This window comes from Anser brachyrhynchus, assembly GCF_964034855.1.
Source record: "Anser brachyrhynchus genome assembly, chromosome: 2".
NCBI lineage: Eukaryota > Metazoa > Chordata > Aves > Anseriformes > Anatidae > Anser > Anser brachyrhynchus.
The window spans coordinates 131579150-131599459 of NC_137695.1; the positions used below are offsets into that span (position 1 = coordinate 131579150).

General features: G+C 43.5%; 1 protein-coding gene and 1 long non-coding RNA gene across 3 annotated transcripts in view; one reads left to right on the forward strand and one right to left on the reverse strand.

The window, feature by feature from the left end:
- Nucleotides 1-7858, reverse strand: part of PAG1 (phosphoprotein membrane anchor with glycosphingolipid microdomains 1) — a 109001-nt gene extending 101143 nt beyond the window's left edge. Inside the window, exon 1 of the mRNA XM_080578990.1 lies at nt 7777-7858. The gene's annotated coding sequence lies outside the window, so the exon portion shown is untranslated. The remainder of the gene's footprint in view (nt 1-7776) is intronic.
- Nucleotides 7859-14281: 6423 nt separating this feature from the next.
- LOC308189247 lies at nt 14282-19860 on the forward strand. Of its 2 annotated transcripts, XR_013946200.1 has the most exons (5): nt 14282-14408; nt 14514-14753; nt 14827-14979; nt 17340-17433; nt 19452-19860. It is a non-coding gene; the product is annotated as an uncharacterized lncRNA (long non-coding RNA). The 2 variants fall into 2 exon arrangements; XR_013946201.1 differs by lacking the exons at nt 17340-17433; nt 19452-19860 and having other exon boundaries at nt 14827-16268.
- Nucleotides 19861-20310: the final 450 nt, after the last annotated feature.

The following is a 20310-nucleotide window of genomic DNA, read 5'->3' on the forward strand; positions in this document are numbered from 1 at the left end:
TGGTACAATCCACAGGACTTCAGATCACCTTTCTCTGCGTACCCTTTCTGCTTTGTGAGTTACTGGAGGTGAGTAACAAGGATGCTCAGCATCATCCCAGGTAAGGTTTCTGCACAGCCCTGCCCCGTGTCCTTTCATACATGTCTTGAAATAGCCTGTCTGAAGCAACCTAGGACTTGCTTTGCCAATTTTGGCGGCCTTACCCTGGTGGTGGCTCACAGCCATGTGACAACAAGCATATCCAGGTCTTTCTCTCCTTCAGTCACTTCCAAATGATGAGCCTCTAATCCCTTTGGCTTCAGCTGTAAAATTCCCATTGACTGATAATGGATTTTCCACTGATGTAGAATCAGGCACGTTGACTACACCACTACGAATTAACAGAAGAGAGCCCTGTTAATCCTTTATAAGCAAGCTTAATCTTTTGGTTTATAGAAGAAGGAGTGAAGGCCTCCTTTTCTCCAGTATCAGGCAGAACGTGACTATTTCAGATTTTTTTTCTTGTTTTATTTGATTGAAACCAGTATTGTTTTTGGAAGACACAAATTCAGATAACACCACAGATGCACATTTCTGCCAGGCGAAAATGGAAGTGTTTGAGCTATGACTCCTGCCTGAAGCTGAAAGCTGGAATCAGCACTCTGGGAGTTGTGTTTACTCCATGGAACGTGCTGTCATACTGAAACAGCAGACTGACAAAGCCTTTACAGTGTTCACCTTTCAATTAAACAAGACTAATATCTGAAACCTCACATTAAAATAGCTGTAAGATTTGTTAGGGTTCTCTTAATTATGTGATTTGAACATTTCCTGTACATTAGCACTAGTTAGGGCTATTAAACTGCAAGCAAATATTAGCACCATTAAAGACTGCTACAGACCTTGGCTAATAACTCTAAAGCAATCAAGTCATCAGAAAGATGAACTTATCTTACATTAAGACACTTTTTCCATTAAAACAAGATTTTGTTAGATCGAATCAAATACACTTTATTAGATCTGTGGGTAGCAGAAAGGCTTTCATTTTTCACAAGAAAGGAAATTCATCATTATGCTTCAACGTCTGGTAAACAAGAGTTCAATCATGCAAACCCTTACTCCACTGAGAAACCACTGCTCACAAAGCAAAGACTTGCTCCACTGCAGTCAACAGTCTGAGCAAGGATACTTAACAGCAGTAAAATCTTGAAAGATCAAGCCCAAATATCACAGTTATAATTGGTACTGCACATCAAATAGCCCTTAATTTGATGTCCTATCCTGCAGGGCACTAGATGCAAACATTTCATTGATTTGGTAATTCATCATAAGCACTGCTCCTATGATAGGATGAAAAGAAGTCTTAAATACAACAGCTAAGTGGTTCTTCTAAAACACTGAAATGCCACATTTCTCCACAGGACAATAAAATGTTTATCTGTTGTCATGCTTTTCATTTCCCCTGTTTAGGTGGGTGACCTTTTGAAAGGAGCACTTGAGGCTGACGTACACCTTCATTAAAGCAGTGCCTCTTTCTTCCCCTGCGTCTACAAGAACAATGAGCGCAGGAGGGACGAGGTGAGCAATCCAAGGAGTAATGAAGAGATTTTGTTTCAGAGGGTTATCAATTATTTATGAGTAAATCCCCAGATGAACACATCCAAAGCTGAACAGTTTTTAATACGTTTCACTTCTGTACATATGACACAACGCAACCAGACACGGGCTAAATTGGATGTCTGACTATTCGTGGTGTCAAATGGTGAGCTGAATCTGGACATCAGTAAATCACTGATATGTTTTTAAAGTACAAGAATCTGCTAGATTTAAAGCTATTTCACAACATTCCTCCAACTCAGAAAAATCATTCTTTATATTACCTCCTACTCATCAACATCTCAGCAAAGAAAAAGGTCATCCTGAACAATTTCTATAATTATGCTAACATAGTTGTCTAAACAGTCTAATTTTCAAAATCTTATAAACATCACCCAGCTTTGAATGGAATTTTATTCCAGAGTTGAATGAAATGGAGCTGAATTTTTCCTGTTCAGAAAGAAAACACCAAGCTATGGTCTTTTTCTCCCAAACAGGGTTTATCCTTTTCAAAACAAAGCATTTTCCTTTACATATTTTAAATTGCACTTTTTATACAGAAGCTCCAAAGATTCATTTTGTGATATGGAATATACAAACATTACGTGGTGGTCTTCCTCATGAAGCAAGGACAATGGAACCAAATGTTTATATTTGCCTAGCATGCTTTCCACAGTAAGCTGATAATCTATTTTAAAATGATGTGATTGAAAACAGTCATCCTGGAAGTCTAGAAATGAAAATCAAACCCTCTGTCACACCTTCAGATTGTTCTTGAACTGTTCTTTCAAAACCCCTTTCCCGCAATTTCCAACCAACATGGTACTGCCAATGTCACCAACACTGCCACTGTCATACCTCAGTGGGTGTCACCATGGGTGTCAAGGTGGCCCTGAGGCCACCTTTAGTGAGCTATTGAGAGCAGCTCAGAGGAGAAGGACCTGGGGGTGTTGGTTGACAAGAAACTCAGCATGAGCTGGCAATGTGCACTTGCAGCCCAGAAAGCCAACTGCATCATGGGCTGCATTAAAAGCAGCATGGCCAGCAGGGTGAGGGAGGGGATTCTGCCCCTCTGCTCCACTCTCATGACACCCCACCTCGAGTGCTGTGCTCAGCTCCGGGGCCCCCAGCACAAGAAGGACATGGACCTATTACAGCAAGTCCAGAGCAGGGCCATGAGGATGATCAGAGGGTGGAGCACCTCTTCTATGAAGACAGGCTGATGGAGTTGGGGTTGTTCAGCCTGGAGAAGAGAAAGCTCTGGAGAGACCTTACAGCGGCCTTCCAGTGCCTAAAGGGGGCCTGCAGGAAAGCTGGGGAGGGACTCTTTGTCAGGGGGTGCAGTGATAGGACAAGGGGGAGTGGCTTTAAACTAAAAGAGGGGAGATTTAGATTTAGATATAAGGAAGAAATTCTTCACTCAGAGGGTGGTGAGGCACGGGCACAGGTTGCCCGCAGAAGCTGTGGATGCCCCATCCCTGGAAGTGTCCAGGGCCAGGCTGGATGGGGCTTTGGGCAACCTGGTCTGGTGGGAGGTGTCCCTGCCCATGGCAGGGGGTTGGAATCAAAAGATCTTAAAGGTCCCTTCCAACCCATATGATACTGTGATTCAGCTAATTCATGAAGCAAGGCTTCAGGCACAGCCAGGACATGCCCTGCAGAACGAGCCTCCCCAGCACGTTAGCGTAACTCCAAGCCACCGCTTGCCACCTGCAGCTGCCTCGCAGGAGGCCGCGCAGACGGCATGTTGAGGGGACGGATGACAGTTGTTCCCTGAGGGGACATTGCCCTGTGGTGCAGCTGGGCGGCTGCTGAGGGGGAGACATGTAGGAACTCTGCTGGTTCCTCCAGCTAGCGAAGGGTCATCTGCAAACTGCCTTCCAAAGGGATGAGTCTGGGGACAGGCTCATCAAAAAAAAACACATTTTAGAATAAGCATTTTCTGCCTTTTTCATAGAACTGCAGGAGAAGAGCTGGGTCTCCCACATGCTCTCAGCCCCCTCCCATTTAGGCCAGCACTCCCCTCAGCACCTCCACGACTCCAGGAATAAATTATACTCCTGTCTTACCTTGGCTAGACTAAACTGCTCCAGTATCACAAAGAAAGCCACTTAGAAATCCATTTTAGATTTGTTTGCAGTACTTTAAGGGGTTTGTTATGTATTTGGATGAAAGGAGCACATTAAGTACATCTATATTTACCTCATTACAGTGTGGCTCTTTAAGTTAGATGAAAAGATTTACCCTGGCCAAGCTAGTTTGTTTATCGACATCAGCTAAGATATATTTTCAAAGGCTCACCCTCATCATGTTTACATGAAAGCAGACAGATTTTTTAAAGCATACCGCATTCTGAGAACTGGAAAATGACAAAAAAATAACCAAAAAAACAAAAACAAAAAAAACCAACAACAACAACAAAAAACACCTTTTGCAAGAACTACAAAATCAATGATCAGCACAGGAACAATTCCTACCATTTCCAATTACTTAGAGGAAAAAAACAACAACAGCAAAAAAACTTTCCCATCTGAACAATTCCTTCTTACCCTGCAGACTTATCAACAGCCACAAACTGTAAGTGGATGATCAATCACCATGCACTTAGCTCAGATAATGGTGACTTGCATGCGTCTTTCCCTGCAACACCGAAAGTTAGAAGTTAACCACATCTGAAGCACAAGACTTTAAGCAAATGTAGTCTCCCAAGTATCTAAATTTTAAATCTGTATTTAAACAAGGACAATTAAAGGTTTTTCACAGGTTGCACTGAAGAAGAGCTCTTGGTTACTGCCAGCAAAGCATTCGGAAACACAGCACAACCAATACACTACCCACTGACCAAGCCCAGCTGTACAAGTCCTGGTTATCTCCAACAGGACCTGAAACATGACTTTGTACTCACATGCCTTTAATATTGAAATTTTTTCCTTGAGTTATGTAAATATTTAAATGGCATTTATGGACAGTATCTTTCCTCATGAGTTGATACTTTCCCACGGAAGACTTCCAGAGCAATTAACAATGCTGATCTTTATCCTCCACACTGACTGTTCATTCATCCTTTCTAAAACGAATACTGCTTACATACGACCCAAGAGGGCTGTAACAAGGCAGTATTTATCTGCCCTAATAATCTACCATCACTGTTTTAATTAAACCTTGGTTATACCACACACACGAAGTGAGGAAACGCCTCCTGTCATTCATTTTCACCTGACAACCTGGCTGCTTAGTGCCCTTTTGCAGAAACTCCCCCCCCACCTTCTCCGATGCACCCAGCATCCCCAAACTGCGGCGCTGAATCGGGCTCCTTCCCATGGAGGGGTATGTTGCTTGTCAGATTTGACTGATGCTGCTGGCTCCGGTGCCACAGTTTGCCCAAGTAACTGTGGAGACAGTGCTGTAAAATAAAATGCTTTCCCACTGAAGACAAGCAGGGTGAAACTACAGAGGGGCTTTCTGCTTCTGCCCTCGAGTAAGTTGCTGAACAGCTGGGGGTTCCTGCTGACCCTGCTCCATGAGCAGTTTGCACAACACAGCGCTGCCTGCCCGGCACACAGGGCTTCCTCACCAAGGGACCAGGCAAGCAGTACGTGGCACGTGCCCTGAGAGACCTGCAGGGAAGCCCTGAAGCACACCAATTCAGAGCATGAGAGATACCAGGATGGAGATGGGGGAACAGCAACTAAGTGGGTCTCAAATCCCTTCAGTAAATTTGCACCTGAACCTTCAGACTTAAGCCTTCAGGCTTAAGCTTCCTGCCGCATGCAGCAGGTTTCTACAGGGCCTCCACAAGTCCTCACGAACACGCAGTGGATTCAAAGTCTAGAGTTTACTACCAGCAGTACTACAGAAATGAGTGTGTGCTGCTTGCCCTTTCCATGTTTTAGTCAGCGTAAGCCATATCTGATGATACGAACGCTTAGAAACGTGCGTTTTGCCTGAGGAAGAAGCCGTCCCAAACCTCCTTCCTCACCAGAACAGACGTTTGTGGCATTGTTATATACAATATACAGGCTGCAATGGATAGCACTAAGACAGCTCCTGTATCCTTAGATTGCAAACACCCCAATTTGCAAGGGGGTTATCCCAGCAGAGCCGCAGCTGGGCAGAGGGGTCCTGGGGCCGAGCTACCGGTACCGCAGCAAACTGCTCCCACCCGGGTCACAACACCTGCTGGGTTCAAAACACCCGGAAGCAGCGGCATTGCTGCAGCATCATGCTGTTTTGAATGATTTATTGTTTCAATTAAACGTTAAACAATGTCTTCCAGTCTACTTGGTCCATTACTCTTATTCTTGCATTGTATTTTGCAGTTACAAATGATACAGCGCTGGAACTACTGTGAAAAAGCCTCTGCGTTTTCCACCTCTATCTCCACTGGAAGGAGAAGGACTATGTGTGTCCTGTTGTGGCCACTGAACTCTCCAGCACTTCACCATCAGCATTAATGAGCTGATAAATGGATTTAACTCCTTTGTCTGTCAATGAAGTCAGCACTGCCCCAGGAAAGTGTTCGTTAACTAAATGCCACTGCACAGCCAGAAAGGAAAACTCAATGCATTTCTTGTGAATTCCTCAGCATAGTGCTTCTTAAAATATAAATTACTTCTAGATTATCAACCATTTCTTATTTAGGACTTGAAGTCCAGTTGCTGTTTTCTGATCAATATAACTTTAATAGTAGGATAGGTTTAGAGAGTAAGTTATCTAGTAGTAGTAGTCATTTGCATACAATACATGATCTAAAGGCAGATTCAAGTGCCTGGCAATGAGGTTTTTGAGGAGTGCTGTGCCTTAAAATGCAATAGATTACCTCCTTTGTTCCTCATTAAGTGACATTTCATAAAAGGAACTTAATAAGAGATAGATGAGCTCATTGAGTGTCACATCCCACAACCTCCACTCATATAAGCAACGTGCTGCCTTCAGATCAGCTTCTCATTCAAAAGTTGCAGATCCTCATTGCTGACCTGAATATTGATTTTATGTTAATAAAATTCTGTGTTGAAATACCGGTTAAAGATAGAACTGCTCTTGTACTTCAGGCCTGCAAGATGCCATGCATATTGTACTTGCTTTTTTTTTTTTTTTTTTTTTTGACAAGAGCAAAAACCTCTGACCCCTCACATGAGATGCGCTACAGGCTGCAGAATTTGGCCCTTGTTAAATAAGCTCACAGCTGAATAAATCACTTTTCCAGTAAGGGGAGGCACTTTTGCTATAACGAAGCTGTACCCCTCACACACAGGAATGTTTATCAGGGTAACATTTTTAAAGATGTAAAATCTGAAACCCTGCAGTTTCTGCTTCTGTATCATCTAAAGGAAACAAACACAATAACAAAGTACTTCCATTTACATACTAGGTATCTTAAGCAGAGCTTGTTTTTGCAAATTCTCTTAATAGACGTGACTCCAATCATGATTTACCTGCAACACAGACTTTCAACAGGACGAAGTAAGACTTGCTTCTGGTTTCACACAGCACGCTTATTTTTTGAAGTTTCATTTAATAAAATGAGAACTCTGGATAAAAGTTAATCGAGCCTGTCTGGCAGGAAGGGGAAAAATCTCTTCTGCCAGAATTTTCTCTCTGCTCTCTCTCACTGTCACTCTTTCCCTGCGTTTGTTGCCTAATGGCTTGGTATTATTTCAAAGCCCGCTCCTTTTACAAACGCAATCAACTCAAGCATTCAGCACCACAGATGATATATGACTCTGCTTAAACCCAAATCTCGGCGGGGCAGATTAGAAGGAAAGGTTAAGGAGCTCCATCACTCGGAGCGTTATAGTTCGGGCACCTCGGAATCACTGCGGCGCTCTGTTCAGCTAATTGGGGCCATTAGCGCATGGCGCACCGGGGCAGCCCAACTTTCGGCAGCGAGCTCCTTTTGCCCCTAGCACCTCCAAAAGCGGCCCCAGCTTTACCCCGGGCGCCTCCTCCTGTGTTTCCAGAGTTCCCAAGCGGAGGAGCGGAGCCGGAGGGCTCTGTCACCCGACCCAAAACCCAGCCGAGCGAAGCCCGCAAGCGCCGCGCATCCCGGCGGCCGGGCACCCGCACAACGCCGTGCCCGCAGCCGCGGGGCCGCATCCTGCGGGAACTCGCCCCCAAATGGCCGCCGAGCCCGGACAGGGGAGGGGGGCAGCCTCCCCGAGCCCCCCGCACCTCCCCGAGCCCCTCGCAGCCCCGACTCACCGGGAGGCGCCGGCCCCGCGGATGCCGCCTGCAGCCCGCGGAGCGCTGCCCGCAGGGGCCGGGCAGCGGCGACGGAGGAGGAGCAGCGGCAAGTTGCGGCGCGGTGCTCTCCCCTCCCTCCTCCTCCTCCTCCTCCTCCTCCTCCTCCTCCTCCTCCTCCGCCCGCCGGGAGGGTCGGGGGGGGCCGGAGCGCGGCCCGCGGAGAGTGCGCATGTCCCCGCGGTGGGTAGCCTGGAAGGGAGGGAGAGGAGGAATTGTGTTCTTATTTATTATTATTATTATTATATTTTTTATTATGATGACGATTATTTTGCTTTTCCGCTCCGCGAGCGTGGCTGGTAAGGACAGGTGTTAGGACAAAAAGGACCTCCGGGTATGTCCTGGGGGGGGGGGGGTTAGTGTTGGAAGCAGGTATTGAAGTGGAAGGGATCGCCGCGTTTTTCACCGTGCAGAGAAGTGCAAGGACCGAGTGCAGGGCGCTCTGAGAGCAACGGCAGGAAAGGCTGCAAAGGCAGAATACTTTAACTTAGATCTCGGGGGAATTTTTAGGGAAATTGCACAATTACTATACGTTTCCACCCACATGCGGGACTGACCTAACACCCAGCGAGTTTCTTACTTCCCGAGAACAAGTTCAAATCCCCTATTCCATTCTGCAGTAATATGTATGTGACATGCAGCTGGCTCAAGGTCTGAGCCTGCATCTGCATTTGATGCTTGCCAAACAAGGACTTACCTGTGAAGGAAGGTGGTTTCTGTTTGGTGGGTTTGGTTTGCTCTTTTTGAAAAAACAACAACAACAAAAAAAAACAACAATATAAATACAGCATGGCCATCAGCATCTAAATTGCTTTTTCTTTTTTTTTTGTTTTCTTTTTTCTTTTTTTTTTTCCTGAGCCTCCTTTATGCTGTTTGTCCAACAACTCCTGTCCTCACAAGACAACATCATCCATGCTTGAAGAGCACAGCCCAGTTTATCCATGTGGCCCCCGCCACAAAATGCATACTATTCTATCACATAGTCTGTCAGCTCATGTAATATCCAGCTGGTTATTGTCATTTTATCAATCTGGTGTTGTTTTTCTTCTCTGTTCCTCACATGCCACTGTACTACCCAACACGTTGTAGCTGACCTAATGATGGTTTTCTTTGACGTTGTTGCCTGATTTCCGTTGCCTGTCCTTTTCGCACAGAGTTCCCATCAAATCTGTTGGTAACAAGCACGCTTTGTGACACCCCTCGCATCTGCATCCACTTCCCACGCGGTGACTCTGCAATGAACCCAGCTATCAGAATGACTTTAACTCTTTCCTAGCCAATTGTGTTGGTTTCTTGTCATCCTAGTCAATGAAAATTTGCACATCTGGAGTCAGCCACTTCATCAAATCCATTTTTCTACCTCTGTCCTCCCTCATTCTGCACCAGTGGTTCCCCAACTCTACACAAGGATCACGGGTGTCCCATAAAGTCCTGGTAGGTCATCATTGACACTTAGTGCCTTCACAGTGTTTTCAGTTCAAAGTGTGAAATCGCATTGTGATTTGTAGGAAATGTTGGAGACTAGTGTATAGGTCCAGAAAGACTGGGAACCAATGTTCTAGCAGCTGCCCCCCTTCAGCTACATCTTTTGGCCCAGTTTGATGTCATCAGCAGAAAGCAATTTCCCTCAAGCATTCACAAGGGATACACAAAACATGCCGGTACACTGAAACCAGTAGAAACATTACAACTCTCTTAACCTGATGTGGATATTGCCAGTCCTCCAGATACTTCTTTTGTTTAAATGTAATTAGTTCCTTCTAAAATATAAGCTAACCTTTATAAGCTAAACATAAGCTAAATCAAAACCATATACTAGCTGTTGGACAAGAGTCACTACGTACAGTATAAAAAGGGGTATTACCATAATCATTTTTATTCTCGTCTTAACCTATGCTCCTGTTCAAATGCAAACAAAGCAGATGATGGTTCCTAAGGAAAATAGAATAGGATAGGATAGGATAGGATAGGATAGGATAGGATAGAATAGAATAGAATAGAATAGAATAGAATAGAATAGAATAGAATAGAATAGAATAGCTCAGTTGGAAGGGACCTACAAAGATCATCAAGTCCAAGGGCAGCTCTCCTTTGCCTCTGCCTTTCTTCTCGCCCACCTCCTCTCTCCCCTTTGTCCTTCAAATCCAAATTTGGTTTAATTTATCTTTCCCTGTATTTAGGAATAAAACAGTTATTATATGCTTCTCTTTCAAACAATAATTCAGGAAAGTGGAGTTTGCTCATTAACTAACCTTTATTTGCAACCCTATTCAGCACACAGGAAAAGATCAGCAAGGAAAGGAGAGATGCAGAGAATGAAGGAAAGGAGGTAACCTGTGGTCTCTTGACAAATGGGAAAGACCAGCTGTGGAGTCAAAACAGAATGAGTGTCCCCATGTGTGTGAAGGCAATGGCTGGCTGGCAGAGATGGGGGAAAAGGGACTGCACAGGCAAGAGGAAAAGATGAAGTCCTTCAAAAAGGCTGGCAAAAATCAAGCACTCTTAGACACGATTAATTCTACACTCCACGAGAGTGAAACTATTCCCTCTTGTCATTTCTGTGACAGGCGTTCCCAAAGGCCCCGATCACTGTTAGAGCTCCATTATGTGAGGCCTTGTGCTGATACGTAAATGACGTGGTCCCCGCCACAAGGGCCTTACAGTTTAGCTTAAGACAAAATGCAACAAAGGAATGTGAAAAATAGCATAAGGGAGCAGGAGAGGAAGGGCAGCTGAAAGCTTGCATTGCAACCTATGTTACACTACTTCACAATTATATCTGAATAATATGTGAATAATGTACATGCATATCAGTGACCCACTCTTCTCAATCACTTCTGTTGATTTTTTGCACATTTAAAATACCAGAAAAATCGAGTACCCAATTTAAACTTTAGCCCAAAAGGCTACAGTTGGTAGTAGTCAGCTATGAAGGGCTGCAGGTTAACGCAATAAGCAAAGGTGTGGGAGCTGATGGAGGTCACAGCCCTTGGCTTGTAACATTTTGACAGAGAGCAGCAGCAAGGTGCAGCTGGACTTGCGCTGCCCTCACCACCTTCCTGGGCTGGAGCAGCCCGTTCAGTCCCTTGCTCAGCTCTCCACTGACCCATGTTGCGCCAGTGCAACTCTTTGTAAGTGAGATGGATGGAGAAGTTATTTCCAGCCGGATCAGTTCGGTTTCAGTTTCATGGGATGGAGCACACTAAGCCAGCAGTGCACCTCTGCCAGGACAAGGAGGCCCTGTTCCCAGCCATACAATCCCATCATTTCTCTTTTTTCGGCTCTGATGTCTGAATTCCTTCACTTAATGCCATTCACTAACCAAGTGGAAACGTGACCCAGGAAGAAACAGGTGCACAGTTTTCTGCTGGGTCTGTGCATTGAATCAGCTCACAGGCAAGTCAAACAAGCTCCAGAGCCACTGCAACCAAGGAGGTCGGGTCTCTGTGGCTGGGAGGAGGTCTGGCTTAGAGGAGAAGGAAAAGGAGAAGGAACAAAACTTTCCCACTATGGCAAGAGCAAGCCTTCAGATGTGCTTAGGTGCTCATAAGTGCAGCATTAGAGGGCAATTTACATGTTAACCCAAAAATGTGCAAACTCTGCCAGAGCAGGCAGCTCTGCAGTTGGCTGCAGTCCCTAAATTAATTTCTATTTTATGTAATATATAGCATAGTCTTAATTCCACATCTCTTATTCATGTAGAAATACTCATTAAAGGAGTTTTAATAAGTAATTGGGGAAAACTGAGTTCTCAGCCTGCAGGGTTTTGTGGTTTGGGGAAAGTGAAATATCTTTTGAAGACGCATTGAGATATCCCCTAATTACCATTTGTATATAGTATAAGCAAACCCATTATAACAAGGATGCAACACCAAACTACACAAATGTAAACTTCCTCTGGGTGACTAATGAAGAGAAGTGCTGTTAAAATGAGCCCTTCTAGTATCCCTCACCCAAGCCACTTTGTGTGATATAGCATGAACTATATGCTTTGAGACTGGGGAGAGGCTCATCCTCCACACTCTCCTTCCACATTGACAACCATGTTGAATGGGCTGATGTGTGTTTTTTTCTTCATCCCCATCCTGCCTCACTTCCAGCCTCTCATCCACCCACTCCATCTAACGTGGGCTTTGTCATTACTTAACAGAGCGTATTATGTGATTGCCCTGACCTGCCCCCAAAGATAACAACTACCCCTCTGTCTGTACTTTGCTGGCTTGGTTTTCAAAAGGTCTGAGCAGTTCTAGTTCTTTAAGGGGCAAAAGGACCTGAGGATACAAGCACCTCTGGAAACCGAGACACTGTGGATAGGAAGAGGACTCTAAAGAGGTATGGGGGTTGGTAGGAAAGCATTGCTTCCATTCAAGGAGCACATCAGTAAGAAACTGCCACTGGCAAGAGGACATTAAATAATCTAATAGAAGTTTCTTACAGTCCAAAAAACCCTGTGAGAGCCTGAGTGACTACTGCATCTCTGAAATCAATGACAAATCACATTATGGTTGAGGCGTGTAAAATAGCTCTGTCAAAGAAACGGCCCCTGGCGTGGCCGATTTATCTGAGACGATCATTGTTAGTTCTGCATCCTGGTTAATGCTGGGTCCTTGTGGGCAAGCGAGCAATTTTCTTACAAAAGCACTGGGCCAAGGTTTTCTCCAAAGGAGAGGAATTCATTAAACTGACAAAGTAATTCCTCATGACGCCAGCAATGGGGAAGCCCACTTCCACATGCAGTTTGCTTCTCTTCAGTGGTTACACAAGGAGAAGAACAAAGTAGCTGCTGTCTCTAGCCCCATAGCACCTGGACCCGAGATCAGACTTAGCAAACGATCAGCCTGCCCACTGCAGGTGAGCTCCGAAAGCCTGGCTGTGAATATGGACCCACTTTGCTGAGCTTTGAGTGCCTCGCTGCCCTGACTCCACTGTAATTACTCTTCAGCAGCACAACTACAAGAGATCAGAGCGAGGTCCACTGCACATATGCCCAGCAGTTTTCCACAAACAGGTTTCCACCCAGGAATCCTATTGTCATGAGACATTAGAGTTTTGGGCTCATCAATTCTGGTGACACAATCCAGCAGTTTATTTTCAGAGGGAGTGAGCAGGTGTCCGTGACAGCATTTCAGCTGACAGTGCTTCGGTATTGCTACTCAGGAGCAATTCGTTACTCTTCTTATCCTGATTCATTACTGGAAAATATTGTTGGTTTTATGGCTTTATTTTTTTTTAGCATTGGGGATAGCCTGTCTGGGACAAAGGAAAATGTTTGCTCCCTTAACCTGACTTCTGTGTATCAGACATTCAGTATGATGATAGAGGACTGGAAAAGTTACATTAATGATACATCTCCAACATCGATTGTAGATGATGGTTGGGAAAGAGAACAAAACTAACAAATTAAAACTAATGGCTGTAACTGACTGAGAAAATATTTTGGTTTAGAAAATTTCATCAATACCATTTTTTTTCCATAAGTATTAGAAATCTGTATATAAATTATTCAGTCAGAAAACTCATTGTTAATATTAAAAATGGCAATCTATATATACAAACTACACAAACTACTTTCCTTTTTTTTTTTTAATACCTACCTTAAATAAAATCTTGAAGACTGATGTGATATAATGCTCCATGAATATTTTTTAAACTACCACTCAAGAACACTCATAGTGTTCATTTTCTATGAGAAGCAGTATAGCAAGTGAGCTTGACCAAACCCCATCTGAATCTAATTACTAGGAAGGCAGGCGGACTTCTAATGGCAGTTACAAGCATCGTGCTTGAATCTACAAATTGCTTAGTCTATCTGAGCTCCCTGTCTCTGTACTGAAAATGTGATAACTACACAATTGCAGTTTGCTGCAGCAAAGTTCAAGACATATTGCTGGCTTTTGAGAATCAAGGAGCAACATGAACAAAGTTGCACTGCGTCAAGTGTAAAGAAGCTGAAGTAACCATTAAAAACACACTGAAAAAAGAAACATCAAGAAATCCAAGCCATTACCATAGCAGAGCCCATTACAAATGTCTAGCCAGAACGAAGAGAGAGCATTTGGAAACAAATCAAAACCTGCCTGAGGAATTGAGTAAAAAAAGATTTTCTGAATTCACTAGTGCACATTTCAATTAATAGCCCACCTGCCAAGTGTAATGAACCTGAACACATTGTGGCCATTAATGCTCAAAAGTAGCTTTTTTTTGCCAAAAAAAAAAAAAAAGAGAGAGAGAGAGAGAGAGAGAAAGACTATTGAAAGGAAAAATAGTACTATTGCCATTCTGTCACACATTTAGGTAGAAAGTTGAATCTTGTGAAGGCTAGAAAAATTTCTTTGCCTTAGGCTAAGAGTGATTAATTATTACTCACAAAACACCAGAAAAATGCAGAGAGCAGGAAAGCTCTGCCTGGAAAGTGCTAAAGTCATGGTCCAGGGAAGCAGCTGTGGTGATGCAGGAGGTGAATTACATTTCTCAAGGTGCAAATTATCCTGCGCTAGGATCAGCATATAGCGGATGAGACACTGCTGCCCGTTCCCACCCCCAGCAGAAATACGGGTCCTGCCTCCCCAGCCTTGGGTGGATTTGTGGTCTGGGTGACGGTCTCCAGCCTGGCAGGGCTCAGGTCCAGGGGTGGAAGGATCCGGGCTGAATGCTCAGTTTGAATAACAAATGCTCCACGTTGCAAATTCTTTTCACAGCTGGCTGCATTGAGGAAGAGGTTTGAAGGATTACAGCCTAAAGCAGTTGACCTTTCTAACCTCCTTCACCAGCAAGCTGGAGGTCAAATTAAAGGATCAGAGTAAAAGGGCATGCTAAATGCAGCAGCTGAAGGACGGGCTTGTGGCTTTCTGTGCAGTGAGAAGTGCTATCACGAGGGTTACAGGTGGCACAAATGACCACAGGGCCCCAGCATCTTCAAAGGAGCAGCCCACGGGTGGGTAGGTGACCCCATCCTGGTGTACCTGGAGGTCCAGCCCCCACATGGACTTCTAACTTTTACTTCTGTAATAGTTTTTGTTTCAGGCTTCTACCATGGTATTTGGGTTGTCACGCAATCAGAAGAGAAGCCTGGAAGACCTGAAAGCAAATTAATAAATCTATTTTCAACCTTGAGAATGATTTATACAGCTATGTATCTCTCCCCTCTCTGTTGGTATCTTACAAGTAAGAAAAAAGGATTTTACAAATAACCTTGAAGTTCAGTTTTAATACAGCCATCATAATTAATTAAAACTGCAGAAATTAATTTTGAGCTAAATGTGTACTTCAGGTGCCCCAAGACAGGGATGTGTTTAAAATGAGGGGCAAACAAAATCCATTACACAGAGAAAAATTACAGACAGAATAAAATTAAAGCAAGACATTACCTGAAATGCAAAAATGTAATACGTGTGTTTTAAACTAAGTTAGATGAAAGATTTTTCCACTTTCTTTTCCCACCTTTTCAAATCTTATGGAAAGAAACATGCCTCAGGCAAACTCAGGAAATATTTCCTTTTTGATAAAAAGGCCTTTCTGTTTCAAAAGATATCTGCTTAGTTATATAGCTAGACCTATTTCAAATTCAGAGGGAATAAAGCTTTTGATTTAGTACAGTGTTAATGTTAGGAAAGACATTTAATCCTCAATTTTCTGAAGGCTCTTTAAACTCCTGGCAGCCACTACCCTATATCACTCTGCAACATTCACTCACAGAAGTGTCTGTTCCTTTTTTTTTTTTTTTTTAACAAGACAAGTATAAAAGAAAACAAGCCAAATTAATGTCTTCATTGCAAGCGCTAGCTCACTTCCAAGGGACCTGTTACAGGGGTCAGTTGTCCCGCTGGACACAAACCTTCTGTTTCCTGGGATACAAACTCTTTTTTGACATTTTCAGATGCTTTTCTTCCAGTTGTTACAAACTTCAGGCTGCCTAGTTGGCTCCTGCTTTTGCAACCTTGATGCCTCCACTTGCGTTGTCCCCTTTGGCACTTCTGCATTATGTCAGGTGGGTTTTTCAGCACCAGTGAGAGCTGGTCTCCCTGTCTCCAATGTACATGGCAGGGTAGCAGAGGGAAAATTCTCGCTGCTCATAAAACCAGGTGAACTGGTTAGCATCTGCTGTGGTTGTTCATTTGTCTCATCTGCCTAGCACCACTCCTCTGGTGGACACACTCCGTCAGCCTGCACTGTGCTGTGCACATCACTTTTTGAACTATCATAATGTTTATATTAGTTATCCTCCAGCATTTCTTATAAAAACACAGACTACTTTAAATATTGCTATCAGTTCCTTGACCTGGTGACCAGTTCTGAAAGAGACTATATGCAATATTGTTCTGAAGAAAAAAAGTTCTGAAGAAACAATATGCAATATACCACATATCCTTCAGCAGAACAGTTAATTTGCTGACTTTGTCCTTTTTTCTTTCACCAGTTCCTTTTTCTTGCCTTCCCCTCTGGCTATACAGTATAACCCCACCACAGAAATACCAGTGTAATTACTGGGCAAGACAAATCAATGTGGATTTCGAGATGCCTGGGAGTGATGTACATGCCCTCTTTTCTAGGGCAGCCTTGTACAGCTGGGGCTGGAAAGCAGAAACATGCTCTCTAATAACCCCGCCAGATCCTCAAAAGGGCTAAAGCAGTGCAGCAGATCGTTTTACCATTGTAGTGCTAGTGATACAGCAGATAGAGCATCAGCCAGAGCTCCTGCTATAAAATAACATACTTCAGGAGTTTGTAATGTCACTACCAAAATTGTTGTTCCACTTTACACTGGGGCTGATACTGTCAAATCAGAAGCAAATCTTTAAAGAACCTAGGATAATAACCTGGTAGGTTTTAATTTATGAGAAGTCTTACTTGTGTTTAAGATAGTGATTAAGGATTTGCTCCCTGTAAGCTCAAGCTTTTCTGTCTGCTGTTATCACGTGGCCATCCTTTCATCTTTTTTTTCAGGATGCCAATGTTGTGTGTCCATACCACACTGGGCAGCTTTAATTTACCATGTGTCCCACTCCAGATATACGAGTGCAAACAGCAGCAGAAGGAGCAGGACACACCAGTCCTGGGCTCTCACCACCTCACTCCCAGGCTGGTCAATATTCCTAGAGATTTTATGCAGAGACAGCGCTAGTGGTGTGTGAGGACTGTGGAGAAAGCTGGTGTTATCTCAGCATCAAGAATTACTGAGATAGACAGTGCTGGGTAGTGTGCAGCTGGCACAATTCTACATAAACATAAGCCTGTTTTTAGTAACGCTACTATTTTGTTTGAATTAAAAATAAGGGTGAAATAAAAGCTAGAAGAAAATCTACTGGTAACTTTCTTACAAAAAAGAGAAGAGCAGAAGAACAAAGGCATCAAAGATGATGAGATCTCCGGGGACAGAGCCTGCCCTTGGAGACAAATTCCTGAAGGGCATTTTAGTAGGGGCTCACTGTTTGTGTGCTCCTGTTACAGAAACGAGAATTGTTTTCCCAACGGTAAGATTCCAAATTCAGCTGTGTGACTTACCTTTGTATTATTTGCTGTTTCAGAAAGATGCTCTATTCCAGCAAAACATCACAATTTTATGGCGCTGAAATGCCAGAAGGATTTGGAGTGACTTTCACCAAGCCACCTGAAAAGTAGGTCAGTGGCTATACATTTTAAAGGAACTGCAGTACTACAACAGACACTGAGTTAATCCTGATGTATATGATGAATGTACCCCCTAACCCCCTAACCTCACTGCAGGGGACAGTCTGAACATAAATCTATCTTCACTAATCTTTTCGCAGCTGATTATTTCCAAAGGGAAAGGCCTCGTGGCATTTTCTTATTCATTAAATACCATGGAGAAAAATTAGTTGAGTTTGTTTGTTCAGAGACATCTAAATCCGGACTTAGCCTGTAAACTCTCAGGAAGGGAGAGTAAGAGTTCATGGAAACAGAAGGATACATATTAAAACTAGTTTGAATTCATTTAATTCTGGAATTACTCTTCACAATGTAAATCTGCAATTAGCTACATTCACATGAAAGACAGACCTCTCGCAGTGATGGTTCAGCTAATGTGTAGGTTTAGGTCTCTGCAGCTACATGCAGTCGCCATTAAAACCCTGCAGGAAAGCCCTGGCGTATTCTAACTTACTGAGTTTCCCCAGAACAGCTCTTCCCTGCTGTATTTCATTTCAGCCTTGGTTTGTTGCTTTTAAATAGCTATTTTTAAAATTCTGAAATCTCCTTTTAGCTGGCAGGCAGAAAACGTAGGCTGCAGACAGAAGGATGTGTAGCGAAAGGGAGGAAAGGAGGTAAAGCAAATCTGAAGTACGTCAGAACAAATTTGAACATCACTTTTAAAAACAATATTAAAACACTTCTGTACAGAGCAGACACCAGGGGACAGAGCAGGCATAAACACGCTAAATAAACTTACACATATTGCATGGAGGAGCTCTCAGAACAATTCCTATTGGAGTATAAACCCTTGGATTAACATGATAAAAAAAAAAAAAGACAAATTATCTTTCAGTAAAGAAAAATAAAAATAGAAACATCTGAGTGACTGTGGCTTGCCTAAGATGGGGACTGATGGGGAGATCAGGGATTGTGCAAAGGATTTAGGTGGCCTCCTAGGTGATGGGTGACCATGAGCTCCCTGTGGGACATGTTGGGTCAGAGGACTGATGGGAGGCTTGGAGAAGCAGGAAATCACCAAGAAGAAATATTGCAGTGTCAGACCCATTACTTGAATAGCATCCAGATTTGGAGGCTGCACTTCAGAAAGGCTATGGAAAATGGAAGCAGCAACCAATGCTGGTACTGGTGCTGGTTGGGCAATCATCAGAACAGCCAGGGGAGAGGGCAGCGATGGTCTGATGGCCCTCGAGACATTTTGTCCTGATGAGGAGGGGACTGTGCTGGTGAGGAGCAGCTTCAGTGCAAATCAGGAGACTCTGCTATGAAGTAGAGGCACAAGCATGAGGACAAAAGCTGTTCTCCAGGGTTTTTCTTTTGGTGAGAAAGATAAAAACATCTGCAGAAAAATTTAATTAGCCTGTAAATGAGGAGATTCTGAAGCGGTCTGTCACAGTCTGTAAATGACATGGTTCAGAAAACTAAGTCCTAAAGATCCAGTGGGTAGAAGCTGGGGCTGGGTACGTTCAAGCTAAAAATAAAATCTAGACCTCAACCAGTGCAACAGCTTATGAGAGGATGTGGTTAGCTTCTCTCTTGCATTAAATCTTTGAACCAGTATTGTAATTCCTCTAAAAATGCTTTCATTCAGTCAACAGATAGGCGTTCAGTGGAAATTCCCAGGGTAAAGGGTAAAATTGAAGGGAGTTATGCAGACGCCTGCAATGATGCACCCTGGATTTAAAATCTGTGACTCTACAATAACCACCCTTGAGCAATATGTGATTAGAAGGGTTGAAAATGTGTTAATTAATACAGAAAAGTTAATCAAAGTGGGCTGGTAAATCAGACAACCATAAAGGACAAAACATAGAAAAAAGTTAATTTTCAGTGCTAGGAAAATAGGTAGGAAAAAAAAGTGCTTCCAGAAAGCAAAATTTCTCCTTCAGAACAGCCTTGTGTAGAATGATTAATTCATTGTAAGCTTTTTGTGGTTAATGCATTTTTAAATGTCCCTCACTTGTGCACAGGTGTATCAGGGAAAAAAGGTCCACATAGCACAGGACTGCACAGGAATAGACTGGCCACGAGGCTGTGTATTTTGAGCACAAAGGGTTTCACACTGAGAGCAGAGACAAGACTTGGGTCCTCCTCCTGCGCAGAAAGATGATTTCTCTGAACGGTGGATGTCTGCGTCCGTGAGACACAGCTGAGCAGCTCCAGCTTTGCCCAGCTGAGAAAGGCTACAGACGAACTTGCTGTAGGAAAGTAAACCTCAGCATCATGAAGATGCTTGTGAAATCCTTTTGGGATTTCACCCGCAGTGTCTTAACACGTCTGGTTAATTGTCAAGTGCCAAGTCTACATTCATCAATTAAATGAGAATCATTACAAACTGTCTCACCCATTGTCACAGAGGCAAAGGTTCCTTTCAACTCTAATAAATTAAATTAAATTGGCTCAAACCCTGCAACCACAGACAGATTGGCTTTGTGTTGAGAGGCATTACTTTGATTGACACCTGTCTGGCTGACCAGGAATGGTTACCGGAATGAATGGCATCAGACAAAGGGGTTTTGTGTGTTACAGGGGGGATTTTGCATGTACAGTCACACCATCAGCTGTCAGATGCAGAGCCTGGGAGAAGCAGCAACCAGTCACACGGCATTACTGGCTTTAGGTTAGAACAGAGGAGTCTGCTCCCAGATACATATGCAGCTAGATGTGTGTAAATATTATTGCTGTTGTTGTTTCATTCATCTCTATTTGAGGTATTGGGCAGGAATCAATACATATCTGCATATAACTGCAACTCTTTAAGAAAATGTATCTCACATACCAGATTTTCTCCACATTTCTTCCCGGTTAGCAAACATCCCAGTCAGTGAC